The 20,579-nt window shown below is 39.6% G+C and overlaps 3 long non-coding RNA genes across 4 annotated transcripts; 1 reads left to right on the forward strand and 2 right to left on the reverse strand.

Moving 5' to 3' along the window:
* Positions 1-2,685: 2,685 nt before the first annotated feature.
* Positions 2,686-5,233, reverse strand: LOC135295265 (uncharacterized). The gene is made up of 3 exons (XR_010357303.1): positions 5,184-5,233; positions 4,049-4,189; positions 2,686-2,842 (listed from the first exon to the last, which is right to left on the reverse strand). It is a non-coding gene; the product is annotated as an uncharacterized LOC135295265 (long non-coding RNA).
* A 3,096-nt stretch (positions 5,234-8,329) lies between these two features.
* On the reverse strand, positions 8,330-9,027 carry LOC135295266 (uncharacterized). The gene is made up of 2 exons (XR_010357304.1): positions 8,781-9,027; positions 8,330-8,694 (listed from the first exon to the last, which is right to left on the reverse strand). It is a non-coding gene; the product is annotated as an uncharacterized LOC135295266 (long non-coding RNA).
* A 21-nt stretch (positions 9,028-9,048) lies between these two features.
* Positions 9,049-15,811, forward strand: LOC135295267 (uncharacterized). 2 transcript variants are annotated; one of them, XR_010357306.1, is made up of 4 exons: positions 9,049-9,171; positions 13,768-13,808; positions 15,250-15,446; positions 15,726-15,811. It is a non-coding gene; the product is annotated as an uncharacterized LOC135295267 (long non-coding RNA). The 2 variants fall into 2 exon arrangements; XR_010357305.1 differs by lacking the exon at positions 9,049-9,171 and adding an exon at positions 13,173-13,230.
* The last annotated feature ends 4,768 nt before the right edge of the window (positions 15,812-20,579 follow it).

Below are 20,579 nucleotides of genomic sequence, written 5' to 3' on the forward strand. Positions count from 1 at the left end.
GTTTTCTGCAGACCTGTTTTCCAGCTTGGTGCCCCCAGCACATACTGATACTCAGTGTTATTTGTCTGCACATCTGGGACTTGGCATTTCCTTTGTTGAACAACACAATTAGCCTTTGCCCAGTTCTCCAGCCTATCTAGGTTCCTCTTAATGTAAGCACACCATGTGGCATACCCACCACTCTTCCCAGTCTTTTGTTCTTTGCAATCTCACTATGGGAGCACTCTGCTCCACAGTCACTAGTGGGGGTCATTAGTTGAATGTTATTGGTCTCACTATTAACTCCTGGAATAAATTTCAAGTGATTTGCCTCAAACTGGGCTTTATCATAATGGCTGCAATGCTCTGGATCTGACCATTCTGCCACTTTTTGATGTGCCTCACTGTGTACGATCTAATGAGCATGTTGTCAGCTTGTCTATGAGGATGTTGTGATGCACGGCATCAAAAGCCTTACCAAGGTCAAGTTAAACAACATTCTCTAATTTGCCCTCATGCATCAAACTAATCCCCTCATGGAAGAAGACTGTCAGGTTGATTAAACATGATTCTCCATTTGTAAATCTCTGTTGGCCAATCCTGATCACCTTTTTCTCTTTTGCGTGTCTGGAAGAGGTTTTCAGGATCAGTTGCTACACCACCTACCTAGGGATTGAGCTAAGGCTGATCAATCTACAGACCCACAGATCCTCCTTCTTTCCCTTCTTGAACATTTCATTACTTTGCAAACATAATCAAGAGTGGCTTCATAGTGACATCAGCTAGCTCCTTCAGCACTTGTGTATACAATCTCTCAGGCCCATGGACTTCAGGATGTCTGGTTTGTTTAAATGTTCTCTAACATGATTCTAGTTAACCAATAGTAATTCTTTCCTGTTACATATTCTCCCACTGCTTTCAGAGGACTGAGATATTTTAATATTACTTATTATTCATTATGTAAACAAATACATACACACATGCATATATATGGCATTTATTCATAATGACTGTTCACAAGATACGTAAAGCTATAGAAGTGTTTATTTTTTATTGAAGTTGTCTATTTTATCCAATTTATCTACTTTATCCAATATACATATCATGGCAGGGGGATTGAGATTAAGTTTTCTGTTGAGTAAGGAATCACTAAGAGATGGGCTGCCAAAAGCCTTAAAGAAGCATCGGGGGAAAGCCTGAGAAGATGAGTAGGCTGCCAAAACAATGAAAACTTTTTAAATCACTTGACATGAAAAAGAAAAAGAAATCTTTTGTTGTTGTTACGATCAGCTTTCCTTTCCTTAATTCATTTCCATAGACTAGGTACAGAGTTCCTTATTTACCCATTAGGCTCAACACCTTGTGAGTTGGGGCAGTGCTGACCAGACACTGCACAGTGATTCAACCCAGCCTTCTGGAAATTCACACTTTCCAGTCATGTACCAGCAGGTGCATTTATGAAAATGAAAATTTTGAGCATGTTAGTTTGACATTTCATGGCAGCAAATTCAAAAAGCAGTTTTCAGTGTTATAAAATTGTATTCCTTTCCTGCAACCTGAGCTGCAGGGCATCACTATACACCCTTGTGCAACATCACTGATTTCAACTCAGTTTTTCAGACTGTTTTCTAAGGCTTTAGAGTCAGCACATATAAATCAAACAACAAGATAAAATCCAATGCTGGAAAGGCTTGGGCTATCGATTATGATGAAGTATAATAAATTGAGGACCCAGTGACATTTCATATTAAGACACACATGTTATTGTCAGGGCTCAGTGGCATAACACTATCGAAAAGTGATGTGACTTCTGAAAAACATAGCTGCTTGATTATTTTTCCCCCTTGTGAGTTGTTGCATCTTCAAAAGCCTTGAGCTTCTTTCTAAGATGTCATTTCTTCTCCCAGCATAGAAAGCAGTTTGTTTGTGGACTGCCCTTCTAATTAGAAAAACAAGCCACAGATGTTCTTGAAAGAGCATTAAATTCCGTAACTAAGCCTCTACTCACTGAAAACATACCTCGCTTGGAAAGGCATCAGGAGAGCTGTGCCACAGCTCAGCTGTTTACAAGCAGCCCTCCATTCACTCCCATCTCTGGGACCAGATGTGACAACAATACCACAGGCTGCTTGCTGTTCCTTGTTCGCCTTTTGTGCTCATGCTCCCAGGGTCCTGCCTTGTCACTTCTGAAGCTCAAATTTGTGCATGACTGGCTCCACGCCAGGGCCACAGTAAGTACTCCTCACAGCATTCAGAAGTGCCTTATCTCACAACCAATCAAACCCTTTTTTGTTGTTGTTGTTAATTGCAGAGCAACTTGCTATTAATATGCGTCAAGATTTAACAAGACAGATGCCAATTAATCTTGGATTCTGAGATGCCCAGTCAGTTCAAAGTGCACTGAAATAATCTTAAAGAAATAATGGTAGTGGCAAATTCAGGCCTTAAAAGAACATATGTTTAACACAGATGGTATGTATTCAAACATTTCATTTGTACAGTTGAATCCACTTTTAGAGTCTACAAATATAGCCACCATTTACATACACTGTAAGAAAGTCAGAATTCCAGATTTCCATTTGCACATCAAAACAGTTATATTATAGCCAGGCGTCATGCATATGATGAAATTGTTTTGATTAGAAACAAAACCAGATTGTTATAATGGGATCCCATTGTATCTGTGAAATTAATCTGTCTTAATACTCAGGAAGAGCATCTGTTTTTAATGGAACAAAAATACCTCAGCCAGTATAGCAAATAACACTGTAAAGTTTCCAGACTTTCCACAGAAGGGATTCCTTGGTAAAGGTGACTTAGGCTTCCCATGTTTCCACATTGAAGACTGTGATTCAGACATTTCCTATGAGAAAATAATTTTATTAGCTTTGTGTTGACAAAATGAAATATTAAAAAGACAGGAAACAATAAAAAGCCTGTACAAAGCAATTTTATTTTGAAGTTGCAAAGTTAAGGGGCTCACAAAACAAGGCACAGCAAACTAAAAATTGAGAGATTGTATTCTCTGCTTCCTTTATAATGCATTTCACAAAAGCCTCTTGCATAGTTGGGCATTATGATAAACTTGACAAACTTGATAAACTTGATAAACTATTCCCTGTTTGAGCATCATTCCAGACTTGAAGCATATTTGTAACATACATTCTCATCTGATCACAATCCCTGCTGTCTTCAGAAGAAAGGCTACATCACTGGGAGCATAACTGGCTACTGAGTGTGACAGACATTTTAATAGGAAGAAAATTTAAAAGTCTGTTCAGAACATTCACAGTAAAATCTGCTGCTAAGAGCTTTATACTTTCCTGTAAAGAAACTTTCTACTATGGTTCCTACATATCATGCAAGCAAGTGAGGCTAGGTCCCTCAAGTGGGAAGTGGGAATGCTCTGTCCACACCCTGCTTCTGCAAAAACTGTCCAGCCTAGCATGATTCTTTAGTATTGTTCCACTGGAGTCAATTAAATAATGACAATTGTCCTGTCATGCACAAGTGGTTGCAGGATTGAAGGCTGAAAAAATAAAAGGATATACTTATATTATCCTTGTATATATAAGGATAATATAAGGATAAGGGTAGCAAAAAATAAGAAGTTTTGAGGATGAAAGCAATTTCAAGGGACACCTTAAATTAAAATTGCTTTAAGCCGACAAATCATTTTTACATAATTTCATTTTAAATGAAACATCCAACTGGTTTTGAAATAGACCAAACATCTTTCAAACCAACAGCATTCCTACTCCAGGCACTTGCAAATATTTTAAAGTTTTATGAGTGGGGAGCTGTTTCTAAACATTTTTAAGAGCTTGTGATATTTTACTCTTGAAAATGGAAGAGAATTATACTGTGTGTTCAAACAGGCAGTTCAAAGACATATTGAAGCAATTTGTAGCTAACAAAAGGCTCACAATGAAATAAAAAGCAAGTATAAAAACACAAACCATTTAAAAACAAAATAAATGGAGCCAATGTTTTATCATCACTATTAGACAATCGGAAGGGACTTAAATGAGTGCTTCCTTTTACTACAATTGTCCATGACTTGACTTACCTCCAGCCCTTCTCTCCTTTCTCTTCTTCTGTCCCCAGGCTTTTGTCTCTGGAGTGAAATGTTGTCAGTTATGTCACAAAGGCACACTACCCTGGAACTGGTTTTCACCAGTCTCCTCACAATCAAAATTGGAAAATGATCCTGGAATTAAAGTGTTCATACCAGTATGAAATCATTCGGATAAAGTTGCACCAAGAATTCCAGAGAAAATTCGTTTTTCTTCTCTTGATCATACCTAAATTTTGTCAATTCTTCTTCTGGAACTAGTACCCTACTGTGGGTTTTGCTTCATGTGGTTTTAGATTTAGAAGTCAGATATTAAAGTGAAATTTACCCAGGCTTTCCTCCCTTTATAGCTAATTAAAAAAAAAAATGTCAGAGAGAACCAGCAGTTATGCCCTAGGATCAGCTCAAGCACCATCTTCAGATTACAGGGCTCACCTTCACTAGGAGCCTGTTTATAGGTGCACCTGCGAGGGAAGTGATACTCTCTAACTTGCAACTAGCACCCATATGGGAAATATAACCTGGCATCTATGTGGAAAATAACACCTACATTTAGAAGACCCATGAGAGCATCCTAGAGGCTCATTCTAAAACAGTCTCAAGACTAAAGACTCAAACTAAGACTCAATTCAGCTACTTCATATGTAGCCTTGGACAAAAGTGCCCAGCATCCTTTTCAGGTGCATGCAGTTATCTGGCAGATATAACACAGACCTGTTTGTCCTGCTGGTGTCAGGAGAGGCAGCTGTAGGCCAGATGGCACAGCCTAGGACCTCTCTGTTGGCATTAGATGTCTATATTTAGACTGCAGAATCATGCCCCAAGCAATGTGTCTGCTGTATGTCTCTCTGGATCTCATTGACTAAACCTCTGTTGACAGCAGTGGGAGCTTAGACTAGTGGCCCATGGGTGACACCCACACAACATAACCACAGTTTGGGCATCTTAGACTCAAACTGACACTCCCAGCTACCACTTTTGGGTGAGATGCTCTCTGTCCCTCAATTTAATCTCAAATGCCAAGGTCATCTTTACTGTATTCCTGTGGATCTAATTGCTTTCCCTGATGTCTCTGCATATTTCCTGCCTTGACCATGACATGCTGCTGCTTAAATGAGCTTTTTCTTACCCTTCCTTTTGATCATATCTCAGAAAACCTTAGTCCTCCCAGTTTCTGTGGTGTGGTTCAAATAGGTCCTTCAAGAATGAACAAGATCTGCATTGGTGGGTAATGGTATCAGGGCATGGTCTCAGTCTCATTGACTAAGCTGGGGTCAAGGCCCACAGATGCAGTAATTGTGGTGAGGTCTGGCCCCTAGACAGATATTTTGCTGTTGATGCAAAGGTTTCACTATATAATCTTTCCATCTTTCACTTTTACTACATTAATGTCCCACCCAAAATCAGGCCAAATATTAGATTTTTCTGAACTAAGCTGACTGAAGTAAATCACAGTGGGAGGAATTGGGGGATGAATACGTTGTTGACCACTGTCTTGCATGTGTCTTTGCTTAGGATTTTTCATGTAGCAGCTGTTACATCTTAGTTTCAAAACCTGTCGCCTCACCTGCCCACCCTAAAATCAGCAGAGACAAAGTTTTGCTGTTGTCTTGCCTTCTGGCTTTTTCTCAGCACTAGGCTGCACTTCCCTCACTATTCTGCCTCACCTAATAAAAAAATTATTTTTTCTTACTTTTTTATTACATGGTTTTGCAACTCTGATTTCCTTTCCAATATATATTTACTTTTAAAACCACTAACTCATATACATAGTTGAAGTAGAAAGACATATTGTCAGTAAAGCCTAGAAAGGCTTCACTTCCTCTCTTCTTTCAGACTTTTTTCCCTTTTTCTTTTTTAAATCATTCAAGAAGTTCCCTGCTTTAGACTTAACCTTGCAGATGCATATGCACATGAAAAAAAATAAATCATATCACAGCTCTCATTTGAAATAAAAGAGATCATTGGTGTGTTTGCAAGATTATAATTTTCAATGTCTTACAGAAGTACAGAATCATTTTGGTTGGAAAAGACCTAAAAATATCATCCTTGAATAGGTTCCTCCTCTTAGTACTGTGCAGAGTTCTATGGGCATTTTGAAGGTATTTCATCACCTGCAAGATTTATCTTACAAAATTGTCATCAGTGGAAAGGACCTTTAGCTGAGCAATAGCAGGAAAATGAATGGAAATTGAGATGCAATAGTTGTTATTTCTAATCAGCCCTGGTATGAAGGCATGAATTTTATTCCCTTTCCTAGAATTTGGCACTTTCACCTTGTGCCTTTGTGTCTTGTATAGTCAGCAGAACAGAATGGCAGCTTCACTTGTGAAGTTATTGTACTTGTTATTCATAACAAGCTAATTTGTTGTTGTTCCACTAAAATAGAACTCTTGCTTCTCAAGGGTGTTTATTCATTGTGATTGTGATCTGTTGCAGTCGTGTTTTATGTCTGGTTAATCTGGTGAGCTCTGCAACCTGACTTGTCCTCCTTGGGAGAGTGATGTGAAGGGTGCTCTGAAGGGTAGGGTTACAGTCTAAAGACTTTTAGAAAAGAAAAATAGATGATATTTACTGTGGGTAAAAACACTGACAAACTACTGAAGTTTGTCTCAGTATCAAACAAGTCAGGAAGAAAAGAATTCCGGCAAAAAGTTTAAAAAAACCCAAACCAAACAACCTCTCACTGATAATTCTGTGTGTGTGAATATACCAATGCAAACAGAAAGGCAAAGAGGGCTTGTTAAGATCTTACAAATATCTTGAGAGTTTTTCTTTATTTGAAACTGGCTGCAAAACTCTTCTATTAAGCAAAGTTATTTCCTTAGCAAAGTCTCAAGACCCATGAGAAGAAAAACTATAATCTCTATTCCAAAAAAAGGCTGTTGCTTATTGTTTTAATCAGTCACATAACTTCATATAACTAACTTACAGGGGACCTGTGTGACATGTTTGTGTATTGTAGAAGTGAGAAGTGATGCAGAGGAGTGAAACCAGAACAAAGGACTGAGTGAGAAAGAGAAGCATGTGCAGCAGAGAGCTACATCCAAAGTCTAAGAATCAGACAGATGATGGGAGCTCATCCAGCCCTCCCTTTTTTTTTTCTTTTTTGTTTTCTTGCTTTGTAAAGGGTGGGGGTTTTTTGGTTTTTTTTTGTTTTTTTGGGTTTTTTTTGGGGGGGGGTTTGTTTGGTTTTTGGGTTTTTTTTGCTTTGTGAAGGGATTTTTTTGTTCACTTCAACAGAAGTCACCCAGTGGCACTTCTGTAAAAGTGGGTGTCCCTGTGCACTCTGTCACACTGGGAACTGTCTGCAAAATGTTGTGAACCAGTAAGACAGGCATGATAGTCCCACACTCATTAAAAGCATGAAGCAACAAACTACTGAATAGCTAAGCACACTGATTTCGGTTTAAGCTGCAATAGTGAAGAATAGCAGGTATTCATTTAACCTTAACTGGTTCTGAGCCCAAGGATTTGGCATTAAGGAAATCATAAATGTTTATGTCCTGTGACAGACGTTTCAGGAGTGCCCAGGCTGCACGTAGAAGGGATCTAACAAACTCAGGCTAGCTGCTCAAGTTCAGAAATAACCTGCTTGCTCCTCACTCCCCATCAGAGCCAAGGGCTTGACAAAGGCTTTTTGACTGCACGCCTGGGCTCCAGCCACAGCAGCACATCACCCCAGCCTGCCTGTAACTGAATTGGCTTCAGCTGGCCTGCAGCAAAGTACCTTGAAAAAATCACTCCCAATGCTTTATTTCCCCAGCTAAGGGTAGCAGAAGTGACAATGACTACATGATGTCAATGAGGTATTTCTAACCAGCCTATTAACTGATCTAAAGAGCAGCCTCATTCATGTGGTTCTTGCACACTTCCAGCCTGTTTCCTGGGCTGGGACTAAAGACTGCCATTCAAGTAGAACTGGTTTGGTGTGAAGAGTAAACTCAGAGTTAATCTAAGCCTAAGCATCCCCACTTCCCCAGCTGGCCTTCAGCCCACACTGTGAATATGAAGCAATTTTGGGCTCACTACATGGTAATAGTCATGTTCTAACATCATATAGTCATGTTCAAAGATTACTATCTTTGGTTTTAAATTACTTCTTTCTACACATAGCTACAGTTTTTCACTGTGACATGGAGATCTGGTTTCTGCTGCAATCATTCCAGTATCTCTCAAAGAAGCCACAGGGAACAGTCCAGATAATTTTAATGTGGGTTTGTATTGGGCATGACCATCCTGTCTCTTCTAATCAGATTTTATTACCTAGGACCATTTTCTACCAAGGTTGATTTATTTCATTAAATACATAAATTTCATAAAAATCATTAAATACATTGTTTTTTCATAAATTTCATTAGTTATCCTTCCCAATTGGCTGGATTCACAAGTGTTCAAAGTAATTCAAGGCAGGTAGCTCTGTTTTGTAGATTCTCTCTTTTTCAAGGTGAAGATGGACACTAGTAAGGACTTTTGATACTCTGGTGGGAAAGGGATGGCTCAGGTGTGTGGCAGAGACATCCTGGGCTAACAGAGCACAGCATGTCTCCATACAGGAAAAATGGCTACTGTCTCTCAGTGTTTTTCCTAGAACGTTGGTGAGGGAAGAAGTCCTGGGTTTTGCAGCCTGGACCCAAGTTCTGTAAGAAAAAGAAAATCAGGAAGGATTACAAATTGTGCAACATCACTGTTCAAACCAAGGGGATGCTAGAAGGGTGAGATAAACCTTGAAGGTCTTCATGGAATATTTTCATTTTTCAGAGTCAGGTTTGTTCTGCATTCCTGGGTGTGTTTGAATTACTCTTGCCATGGTCCTGGCCAACCAGAAATCAGAGCTTTGCTAGCTAACACGGAAGGTGTCTTGGCAATTATGGGTCCAGAAAGGCTGTGGCACCAGCATTGTGACATAGAGCAGAGAGCCTATAGATCCCACTGCTAAGACATCAGATATTGCTTCTGAGCCTGAATCCCATTTCTGTGATGCTGTCCAGATTCTATGGTCCTTGAAGTCTACAAGCTTTTGTATCCCATTCATAATGTATTCAATGAGAAGCATATAAAAAACAATGGGGTAGATGTTAAAAAATTGGAAGTGAGCACAGAAGAACATACTGAAGGTACAGCAGGAGAAATCACATGTACAAATACCATGCTGAGGTTGGAAGGGATCTCTGGAGTTCACCTTGTCTATGTTTTATTTGTATTATTTATTTGTATTAGGAAATAGATTTAGGAATTTTTACAGAAGGAGCCTGACTTTTTTAGGTGGTGGCAAAAAATAAATGACATTAGATGCTTTTCATGGGAGTCTGAAAATATGCTAGTGATTAAGTTTGGAAGAAGATCTAGTTAAGATAACTACAAAGACCCTAAAATATTCATAAAACATGACAATAAGAGAGTTGCCATGTTAGAGCTTATTTTGCTGGACAAGCAAATCTTCACTGCAGATTTAGAATATTTATGTTTGCCTATCAATGATCATGATTGGGTTAAATATATTTGACCACAGTACTGCTACTAATCGGTGTTACATTTTATCAAGTTTCAAATAGTAATTTTTTTAATGTTTAAACTAATTGGCAACATTTTAGACTGGAATGTATATCTAGAGCAAGAAATGCTTTTAAAAAGCACATGAGGAAATGCTTAAGAACTAGTTGTTGAATGCTAAATAAAGCACTGTGATGGAGAAACCGTAAGAAATGCAATGGATTATAAAGAAAAAGATGCAGAGAAATAATTAATTCCTCAAAACAAAGATTTAGAATCTGAGAAGAAAAAAAGAAATTAAAAGTCAGTTATCATAGGTTTTAACTTTAAAAAGGAAGGAGAGAAACAAAAAACTGAAGGAATAAGTCACCAGTCATCAATGAATGACCACTAGAATTCAAAATTTTAACAGAGCTTTTCAAAAAAAGAACAAATTGGGAAAAAAAAACAAAAGACAAACCTCTCCAAGGCTCAGGTCCATAACAGGATATTGGTAATGAGCTGCAGTTCAACAGTAACAGAAAAAAAGGGAAGTCTTAATCTGGTCCTATATTGGAGAAAAAACTGTGAAATATACTGTTGACAAATCTGCCAATCTGAGTAAAAAATGGACAAAAATGACTGCTATATTTAAATGCTTTTGAGTCAACAAAGTGTAGGTTGATTTATGTCAGTGGTCAAGACACAGGGCGTTGAGGTGACTGTCTCCAGCCAGGATTTATCACCAGTGCATATTTTGATGGGAATTGCATCGCAACTGGAATAACACTCTTCATGGTGCTACATCTAATATCGTTGATTAGAATAAAGAAATCATGAAGTAATTTGTGTTGGAAGGGACCACAGGAGGGCCAGCAGTGAGGTCAGACCAGGTTGCTGAGGGCTTTCCCCCAGCCAGGTTTCATAATCCCCCAAGGATGGAGCCTGCCCAGCCTCCCTGTGCAGGACCTGCCTCTCCTCATGGAAATGTTTCAGTGCCCACCCTGAGCCCTTCAGTTCCTCTGCCAGAGCTCGGCTGCCTCCTGTCCCTCCCCTCCCCACGGGCTCAGGGTGTCTGTGAGGTGCCCCCAAAGCTGTCTCTGCCCAGGCTCAGCCCCAGCCTCTGCTCACAGGCCAGGCTCCAGCCCTGGGCGCTGCAGGCTGAGCTCGCTCCGGCTCCCGGCGCCTTTCTGCTCTGGGGCCCCAAACTGGTGCTGCCCAGAGGGGCTCTGACAACGAGTGCTGGGCACGGGCTCCTGCCCCAGCTCCTCATTGTGCTCCTGCTGTTGCAGCTGAGATGCTGCTGCCTGTCTCTGCTACCAACTCCTGCCCCAGAGCCCCTTCCCCAGAGCTGTCCTCCAGCCTGTCTGGGAGACTCAGAAAGACAGTCCTTCCATGGAGAGTATTGGCTAGCAACCAGCAATTTGTATTATTGGGTGAGAGTGTGCTCTGCAGCCTCTTCCAGGTAACTGAAACAGGACAGGTCCTGGGATAGGCTCAATGGTAGCTCCCCTGCAGCATGTTCCAGGCAGAAAAATGATCCCCTGACCCTGAGACTCTGAGCCTGACCATCCAACTGGGTCATTACTGCTTTGGTTGTCCACCCATCCAGGCTGCAGCATTGAGGAGTCAGTGTCAAATGTTTGTTCACATGGGTATGTTTTTGATACCACTTCAGAAATTCCCTCAGGTCATGGTGTCATGTCAGTGTTTAGTCACAACTGAGTTTAAGGTAATCCCAAGTACTTCCCTGCCACCTAAACTGGCTTCTGGTTCACAGTTTTAAGATATTTAATCTGCACCAGAACTTCATACTTCCATAGGCCATGGCCTCAGGTGTCTGTGGGTGGCAAAGAGCAGTTTAGGACTGAGTTTTTGGAACTTCATGGTACGCTGGTAATATTTCTATGACATACTCAGCAAAGGCATGCTGTGAACAGAGCAGTTTTTTCCCATTTTGCCAAGGATGTGTCTCTCCTCACACATCTTTGTCTCTGTAGAGCATTACTGACTTGGAACCATTTCGTCCAGAATTAAGTTATTTGAGCACAAGTTCCAGTCTCTTCACCCAACACGCCTAGCAATCATTCAAAGAACACTCATGATAAAACCAAGGACTCTACTAATGACACAAAGACTTGGTATTATTTGGATTAAATGGAACAGAAAGCTATGTAAATGGAAAAGATGATGGGTGTTTACCTCCTTAAAGGTATTTTCCTTTTGGAGTATATGAGTATTAGTAGAGTTGAGTGCTTTGTTATCTACTGATTGTTAATACAGTACCTTCCAGGCAATGTTTTATTATTTTTACTTTTTCCATCACTGACCCTGGCTTCTGTTCTCTTCTTCTCCACTCCATGAGCATTCCTCTGGGTAACAAACTTTATTAGACTAGATTTATAGTGACGGTGACCTACCAGTCATGCTGATGGAAAATTCATTATGGTTTGGGATTAGTCGCTAATCTTTGGGATTATTAAAACTATACCACTTGGACATTCTTGGTTTTGTTTTAATTGCCAGAGTTATGAACAAAGGGCACAGCCAGTCTAGCATCTGGTGCATGTGTATAATTTCTTATGAGCATTGACAGACAAATAAATATGAGCTATTTTCAAAGTGACCTTCTCCTTCCATCCGTATTAGAATGTTCTGACAAAATTTATAATTGCTGAAGTCTTTTTATAGCAGCAATGAACATAATGACCAGGGACAGAGTTTCCAGGCTGCCACGTCTCTGCTCAGTGTCCTGTCATAGCTGTGGCTCCAGTTGGGCTACACTCAATCAGGGTAGCGCCTGTGCTCTGGCAGAGTGCAAAGACTCAGCAGCCTCCCTCCACTGTGGGGATTTGACTTCGCAGCGGATAGCATTTCTAGCTGGAATAACGATGCTTTGGAAGCGCCTCGTAAACCCCAGCTGGCCTCATATCCTCATGTTCACAGAATGAAGAGGAGATTAAGCATCAACAGTAGTCAACGGACAATTTATGTCTAAGTTCTAGAAAAATCCTGCTTGTTCTCTCCATCGTACATTACTAAATTATATTTATTTTTAATAAGTTTACCATTCTTGCTTTAACCTATGGTAAGAAGAAAGCAGATTCATGATAAAGATATAACATATATTGTGAGTTTCCTGGCAACTGCACTAATTGAAACAACTTCTTACTCTTTCATTATAATACAAACCTCCTTGAGTTCCTGAGGGCAATGAAATGCCTTCTTTCCAGTCCCTGGAAGACTGAACAGTGTAATAGGAACCGCAGCCATCTGCCACAAAAAAAAAAAACATAGGACAGGGAGTTGATTGCAATTTAACCTCTTTTTCTGTTTCTTACTCAATGTATCTTCACATTCCTCTGAAAGTATCTAAGGACTATAATACCATGTAAGAGGATACCAACCTGGAAAGAAGAGGGCATTTTTTATTTATTTAAAAAATAAAATAAAATTTTTAAAAAATCATTATTTGGCAATATGTCAACGTGAGACATAACAAAGTGCAGACAGTTGTAAAATCATTAACACTCACAGTGGCTTGGTCAATGTCATAGTTTGAATGACAAATGTCACTGCATTCCTAATGTACACTTAGTGACCTACACATAGACACATATCTAATAACATGTCAGATTAGGCACTTCAATTACCTAGGCACAGAGAAAGAAAGTGGAGCAGAAAAAGTGAATTTAATATCACAGGTAAGATTGATTTGGGGTAAGTAAATATTACAATATTCTATATAAAAATATTCTATAAATGTAGTATTATCGTATGGTCTCTTAAGGTGCTTTAACAGGCTGCTCAAGAGGTTGTGGGTTCTTCTTCTCTGGAGACATTCAAAACCCACCTGGACACAATCCTGGACAACCTGCTCTCAGTGAGTCTGCTCTAGGAGGAGCACTGGTGATCTCCAGAGGTCCCTTCCAACCCCACCATTCTGTGATTCTGTGAAGATTTCAGAAGTAATGGTTTTATACAGCTGTAAAGTACTGGCAGCAACTGGCAGGAGCTGTGGATACAAAGACAGCAGTGCCTGTGGATGTGGCCTCGGAGTAGGTGCTGTGTGAAGGATTTGGGCTCCAGCTCTACTCCCAGCCCATGGTTCCTGGGCATCTTTGCTTCAACTCCTCTGCCCACAAGAAATGGGGATGAGCAATTTAATTGCAAAAGCCTGGAGCAAATGGCAATAGGTAAGGTTGAAGGGCTGACATTTGATGACATCTTTGCATTTGTAGGGCATTTTGATGTGGCCACTGGGAAAGGATGAGAGCAGCAGGTAAGGAAGCAAGCCAGGTGCTTTCTCAGAACACCCAGATGGCAGTACATGTCATGTCAATGATGTCAGGAGAATATATATTTCCTATTTCACAGGAAAATCATTCTTCCAGGAAATTTTTGCTTCATGATGTTTAATTGAAGTCCAGTTTGTCTATAATGCAAGAAAATTACTTTTGTCACTGGGTAAAAGTAATTATTTATAGAACATAACCCCAAATCTATCTTGAATATATGCATTTGTTATACTTCAAAAGACTTCTGGTAATTCTTGACCATAAAGTAGTAAGTAAAAAGCCAGAAGAAGATGTAAAAAATTGAAAGATTAAAAGTAGTTCTTAGAAAGAAAATCACTTTCCCACATATGAAAAAAAAATTTAGTGAGAGGCTTTTTGCAGATAACCCCCTGGAGATAAAGTAAGAAGTTCTTCAATTGTACCAGGAAAGTTAATGTTAAAAGGCATATTCCAAGCTTGGCTGTATTTTTTAAATAAAGGCTTTTGTTGTTTGTTCTCACTATTTAAATATTTTTCAAGCAGATTAAAAGGACACAAAATTAATTCTACCAGGAGTTTATAATTTGCCCTTATAAAAGAGACAGACTTTGTCTATATATAGGAGAGGAAGATGAGAGTTGAGAGCCTTACTCAGCAGCACAATTCCTGCCGTTCTGTAAAAAAGCAATATATTTTTGCGTCTTTTTTGCGAGGCATTTTACTTGCTCTTGTGCATCCACCCAGCTGTACCTTTTACCTGGTCAAAAGATAATTTCTTTTGTTGCAGAAAGTTTTCTCAGACCTATTGTTCCCAGAATTTCTAAGCAGGACCAGATGAGTAAGTGTCCCTAATACTGACACACAGAGGTTACAGCACTCTGAAACAAAACAGAGTGGACATTACATGTTGTGGTGATGTTTGTCTCTGAATAGCCTGTAGGGCTAGAGGACAGCAGGAGACAGATATTTGGGCTAACACATGGGACACACTGAAGAGAACTAGACTTTGCTGGAATTTTAACTGTTATACTGATAACAGACAGCAAACAAAGGTCAGAATAGATGGTGGCTGAAAAGGACCAGGTCTCTTCAGTTTGCTTTCATTTCATTAGGAAAACACACTGTTGGTACAATCAACCAGAGCTTTCAACAATGGACTGGCTAGAGATGAGTCACTAAAATGAATAATCCTTTTTAATCTCTACGAAAAACATCCTGTTAGCATTGCCATATTCTAGGAATTGTTATAACAGGAGCAGAAAAAGGATTAAGTGCTTAAACCTGTCCCATCAGTACAAGTTTATTGGCGTAGAATCTCTCTGTTGGTAATGAGCCTTTACTTCTTACAAAAACAAGAGACTATTTCTATTCTGTGCTTCTTTTCTTCTGTAACAAACCTTCTATGACCCACCAATAACATGGCTATTTAAAAAAATTTAAATCTAGATCAAGTCACAGCACATGCTGAGGATGACATAAAAGTAAGGATAACAAGTTCACTAAGATCATACCAGAGCCTGATCTCAGTGCCTTTCAATGGGAGTATTACACTTCTGCCCAAATTGTACAGAGATTATGAATCCTGTAGACCCACTGCTGTTCTTTCTGTGCTTTGCAGCAGAGTGTTGTGCTTCTTTCAAAAGGTGAGTGATTCTAGGAAGTTATTAAAATATGTAGCATGTTCTGGGTAGCAGAAGGCTGGAGCCTGTGCTTTCAATACCAAATGCAAAAAGGCTGTGAGCTATACTTAATGAAAAAGCTCTCCAGCTACCTGACAGCAACTAGTCTCATAAGCTATGAAAATTCCTAGAGGAGGCAGATGACTACTTTGTTTTCCCCACAATAGTTAAAATGGCAAGTGCTTACTAAATATTTCATGTCAATAGAAACTGATGAGAAGCCTTTACTGGTCTCCTTTCCAGAAGTGAGAGTTCAAGAAGATTGCCTCCTCTCACTGACTCTGTCACATTAAGGTGTCTGAAAGATATTGAAGGTGATACAATACAGCACCCACGGAGACATCTTCAATTAATCTCAAATAAATTGACAGGGCTTTATCAGCAACAGGTGGCCCAGCAGTGCTTGTTTTGAATGCCTCTTTTAAAATACATCACAACATGTTTAAGCCTCACCCTCTTTTCTCCCATGAACTAACACTGACTTGAGCAGAAGCAGAGTAGGGTAACACCAGCTATATTTGCAGGGTAGAGCAGGTGTGGTGTTTTTAAGTTAAGGACCTTGGTCATATCCCAGCCACAGAGAAAGCTGACCTCACAATATATCATCAGTCCTAAGGAACTGATTGCCCACACCATGAACAGGCCGGAGCTCATGACCAGATTGTCTGCCCCCTTTTTAATTTTTGTGCTGAGATTCTTTCCAAAAGCAAACAGGTTGGAGAGGGGACAGTCTGCACCTGTACCTCCCTTCAAGGTGGAGCTGAGCCAGAGCTCACATTTGCACCTAGAGCTCTCCAGCTGTTGGCACATCTGCCACCTTCAATGAATAATTAAAATTAAATGAGCAAGACCTCTTACTTATTACAGATTGGGTTCACCCTTGTGTCAATAATGTTTGTGATGAGTAGTACAGATGATGGGTTAATAGGCCTTAGAGGTAAAATATATATTAAAAAACTGTGGATTTAATATGTTATGCATTATATTTATTACTCACCTGAACATAGAAGGGTAGTATCTGGTAATAAGAAACTACAGATATGGACAAGAGCTGTGCATTTCTCTTTGATGAGTGATAACACATCTTGGGATGGTGTGCTGGTTTGGGCCCAGACGGAAATGAAGCACCATTAAGCTGCTCACTCCACACTCCCCCACCATCTTAGTACTTAGAACCATTTTAGCCTTCCAGTCCTGTAGCCCAGTCAATCCCATCAACTAGCTATGCAAATTTGTCAGGCCTTAATGCTTAACACTTTTTGTACCTACATTCTTATTGAAAAAATAGCTCCAAATCTCCCTTTTTGGACAGTTAAAATAGACTCCCCTGGCTGATTTTTTTAAGGTCAATTTACATCCAGTTTACTAAGTCCTTTCTCTATTAAATAGCAGGAGTTTCTAATCCCCTTCTTGAAACTCTGTGAAGGAGTTTTAGGCTTCTCATCTTGGAAAAAGGACAGCTAGGATGGATCAAAGAGGACACTTGTAAAAGTCTATATGTCAGGATACCTGGTTATGCAGAATAAACTCTCCTAGTGTTTGTTTCTCCTTTTATACTGACTCTTTCTGGAGCCCAAAGAAAGGAAAGTAAGTGATAAGCTGTATTTCCTGAAAAAAACCTTGCCTCATTTCACTTACCATTACTCTGCTTTGGAGGCACTGCTTTGAATACCATGTTACTGATTTTTTCCTCCTTCAGGAAGGTGACTGAGAAGATAGAAAATGACTCTCATCAGGCACCTTTTCTCAGGTTATTTGATATCTTATGTACAATACTCACATATCTGATTCAGCTGTCATTTTAAAAGCACTGCAACACTTTAGAGTCTATGTAAAGTTGTGTACATTAAAAAGTCTAGCAAGTGCAATAGAATAATCAAAAACTAAACAAGTTTTCATCACCATTCAGGAGTGTCAGACACTTAGGGAGACCATGACCCAGCAGGGACAGACCTAGTCCAGGAGTTTAGAACTGACTTCCTGTCTAAGTAACAGCAAGATATCTCCCTTTCACAGAAGCAATGGCATTTATTTGTAATTGTAAACAACTCAGAAATACATGAAACAAAACCCCTGTATATGAGTTTATTCTGTGTAAAGGTTGAAGACAGTAAGTACTAAGCTCCTGTGCATTCATTGCATAACAGTGTAAATAAACATAATTTTTGCCTGAGTTTGCCACATCCATATGTTTGTATCTAACATATTTTTGTTCAGGAAGCAGGAAAAAAATCAGTTGTCATAAGTCTGTGCAACTAAATAAAATTAGATTCATAAGAACCCATAGGAATGATAAGAATGTCCTTTGCTGGACCTTGGTGCTGAAGACTTGGCCACATGTGAAAGGAGGTAGATGATCTTACACATTCTCTCTCCACTGCTGCCACATGATGAGTTAATATTTGATTAGACAGTGCTGTATCTATGACACCTGTTCACCAGGGAGACTAGGACAACAACTGATGTAATCTACCTTATTATATACTTAATGATAGAGGAGAAGCACTGCTTTTTCAGCTTCCCACGTCTGCTTTTCATTTCCTCTCCTACACATTCCTGAGAGGTCATGTTCAGTGCCTTGCAAGAGCAAACAAACAACTACAATTTTTTCCCCTCTCTCTTTCCTTGATTCTCTGCAATTGCCTGATGAAAAGAAAACCTTTAAAAATTTCCTCTCTACTGTGTGTTTCTAGAAGAAAACTACTTCTTGAAAATGGTTATTAATATACCTGTGTTGGCAAGATTTCTCTGATTACAATAGGAGAGTACAGAACATGCCCAAAAATGCTTTGGTACCAAGGCTACACAGAAGAGCCACAATGTTCATAGTGGTGGTTCCCACCCTTGGCTGTTGCTTTCAGATCCTCATCACAAATGTCCTCTCAAGACAACCTTGCCCTTTGACAAGTAGGACCTACTCAATTTTTTAGGTCAGTTCTCTTAAGTGCCACTTTGCAGGAGCTCCAGAACACCTCATCTCAGCAGATTCCCAAATGTTGTCCCAGTTGTTTGTACCTGTGATTCCCAGTCACAGTGACTTCGTCTAGGAAATGTACCTCTGGTTCGCACCACAAGCAATCCCCGTAATCTTTGCAATCTGAATATAATTTTTTATTTCAAACTTACAGGTTGTGTTCAGAAGACTTTTTTTTCAATTCAGCCTTCACAACTTCAGTAGCTTTCTTGCTAAGAAATCCCGAACTCTCCAGGGAATCCCTCAAATTCTCACATAACTATAGGTGATTATAGTATTTCAGATATTGTCTTTCTTACTGTGAGTACCTGTTGTTATAAAGTGAATATATAACCCAGGGAATAATTTTTCAGATTTCAACTTCCAATTTTTTTCCTTCCCATTTTAAAGAGGTCATAATCTTTCCCTGAAGTAAGGTTTGCCTCTGAAGAGGGGAAGGAGAAATGCTGTGGGGGTTTCTTTGTGGTTTTTTGGACACCAGAACTTCTTTCATTTTCTATGTGCTTTTTAATTGGGAAAAGAAAGGCTGAGAATTAGACAGGATGTATCTTTCATTGCCCTGGGCTAGGTCCTTTCCTCAGTTCAGGAGCAATGCCAAAAGGCCTGGATAGTATTAGCTTTGAACAGAGACAGTTGACAGTTCTCAAGTGATCAAAGGTAGCAAAAAATAATCTGTGAAAAAGTTGTAGTCTGTCAATGTGGAAATGAGAGCAAATGGCAATTTTGTTTGCAGATGTTGAGACCTACCAGCAATCTTCATTCACTTCTGTCTGGTACCCACCTTCTTGCCAGTCTGAGGTCCCAAAGACACTGAAACACATCCAGGCGAGGGAAGTAAGAGGTGGATCCCAATATAACTGTAAAACAATGTGTACTGAGACTGCCCTGGGAATCAGTGTTTCAGTGGGGATTCCCAGATACATTATTGAAAGTGGTACACAGAAGGAATTCTTGACATGGGATTCATGTGACTGCATTTCAAGTCCCTATGATTTTGTTGACACTTTGATCACATCTCTCAAACAGGTTCATGTCCAAAATTAGGCTGGAAAAATACAGCTATAATTATTTAGAGGAAATAGGAAGACGAGAACATCTTCCACTGCCAGCTACTATGCCCACAAAGATAACAAAAGCTTTGGCAGAAGGTAACACCGGGCATGTTCTCGCACTCTTCACTTTGAACCTCTTCCAGGAAACAATGGTGGGAAATGAGCACTGTGGTGTAAGACTGAGAGGAACGTTCTAGCAAAAACACGCCATGGGTTACACTGGTCTAAAAGCTGTGCACTAAGCATAACAAAAAGGTTTGACCAATGCTCTTTAGACTGTTTTACAAGGACTTTCTCCCTTACCCAAGCCATTTTACATGTTTATTTACTACAGCGTAAATCGTACTTCATGGGGTGGAGATGACAAATGAATCCTGCCACAATTCTGCATGAAATCCAACATGTTTTCTTAGGCTAGACAGGAGTTGACAGAGCATCAAATGATCATGTTCCATCTATAACTTTCACTCTGTCAAGTCTTCTGTGCTCTGCACACCAATTATAACAAATACAGCTGACTGCATACAGCCAGAGGGGGGAAAAGGCAATTCTCTAACATATGTGAAATATTCAGAACATTCTGAATCTTTTCAATGTTTATACTCTGTTCTCTGGTTTGAAGACAATGAAAAGCTGGAAAGGAATGTACCTTTAAAAATCAACACTGAAAAGTAAGAAAGAATATTCAGCTCTGGATATCATCCTCTTACAGTGGGAGCTGAAGAGAGAAGGTGGTGTCAGTAAGCCTGACTGGGTAAAACGTCTTACAATAGAAGCATTCCTGTGTTCATGAGAAGTAGTAGTGATTTATCCTCCCACAGATATTAACACCTCAAGCAACACAACAAGCTTATTGTTTGCCAGAGAGAAATAGCCAAAACCCACACACTCCCTCTGCATTTTTTTAAGGACTTTCCTCTTACACTCAGAAGAAAGAGAATGGTTTAAAGACTATACTTCCGGGAAATTTTTTGAGGTTGTTTTGTTAGTATATCTTCCACAAAGAACATGTGCTTCTTGTTTAGCTGTTGGTGTTAAAAGTAAGTTTGTATTTGTATTATTGGTTTTGTA

This window comes from Passer domesticus, chromosome 2, assembly GCF_036417665.1.
Source record: "Passer domesticus isolate bPasDom1 chromosome 2, bPasDom1.hap1, whole genome shotgun sequence".
Classification (NCBI taxonomy): Eukaryota; Metazoa; Chordata; class Aves; order Passeriformes; family Passeridae; genus Passer; species Passer domesticus.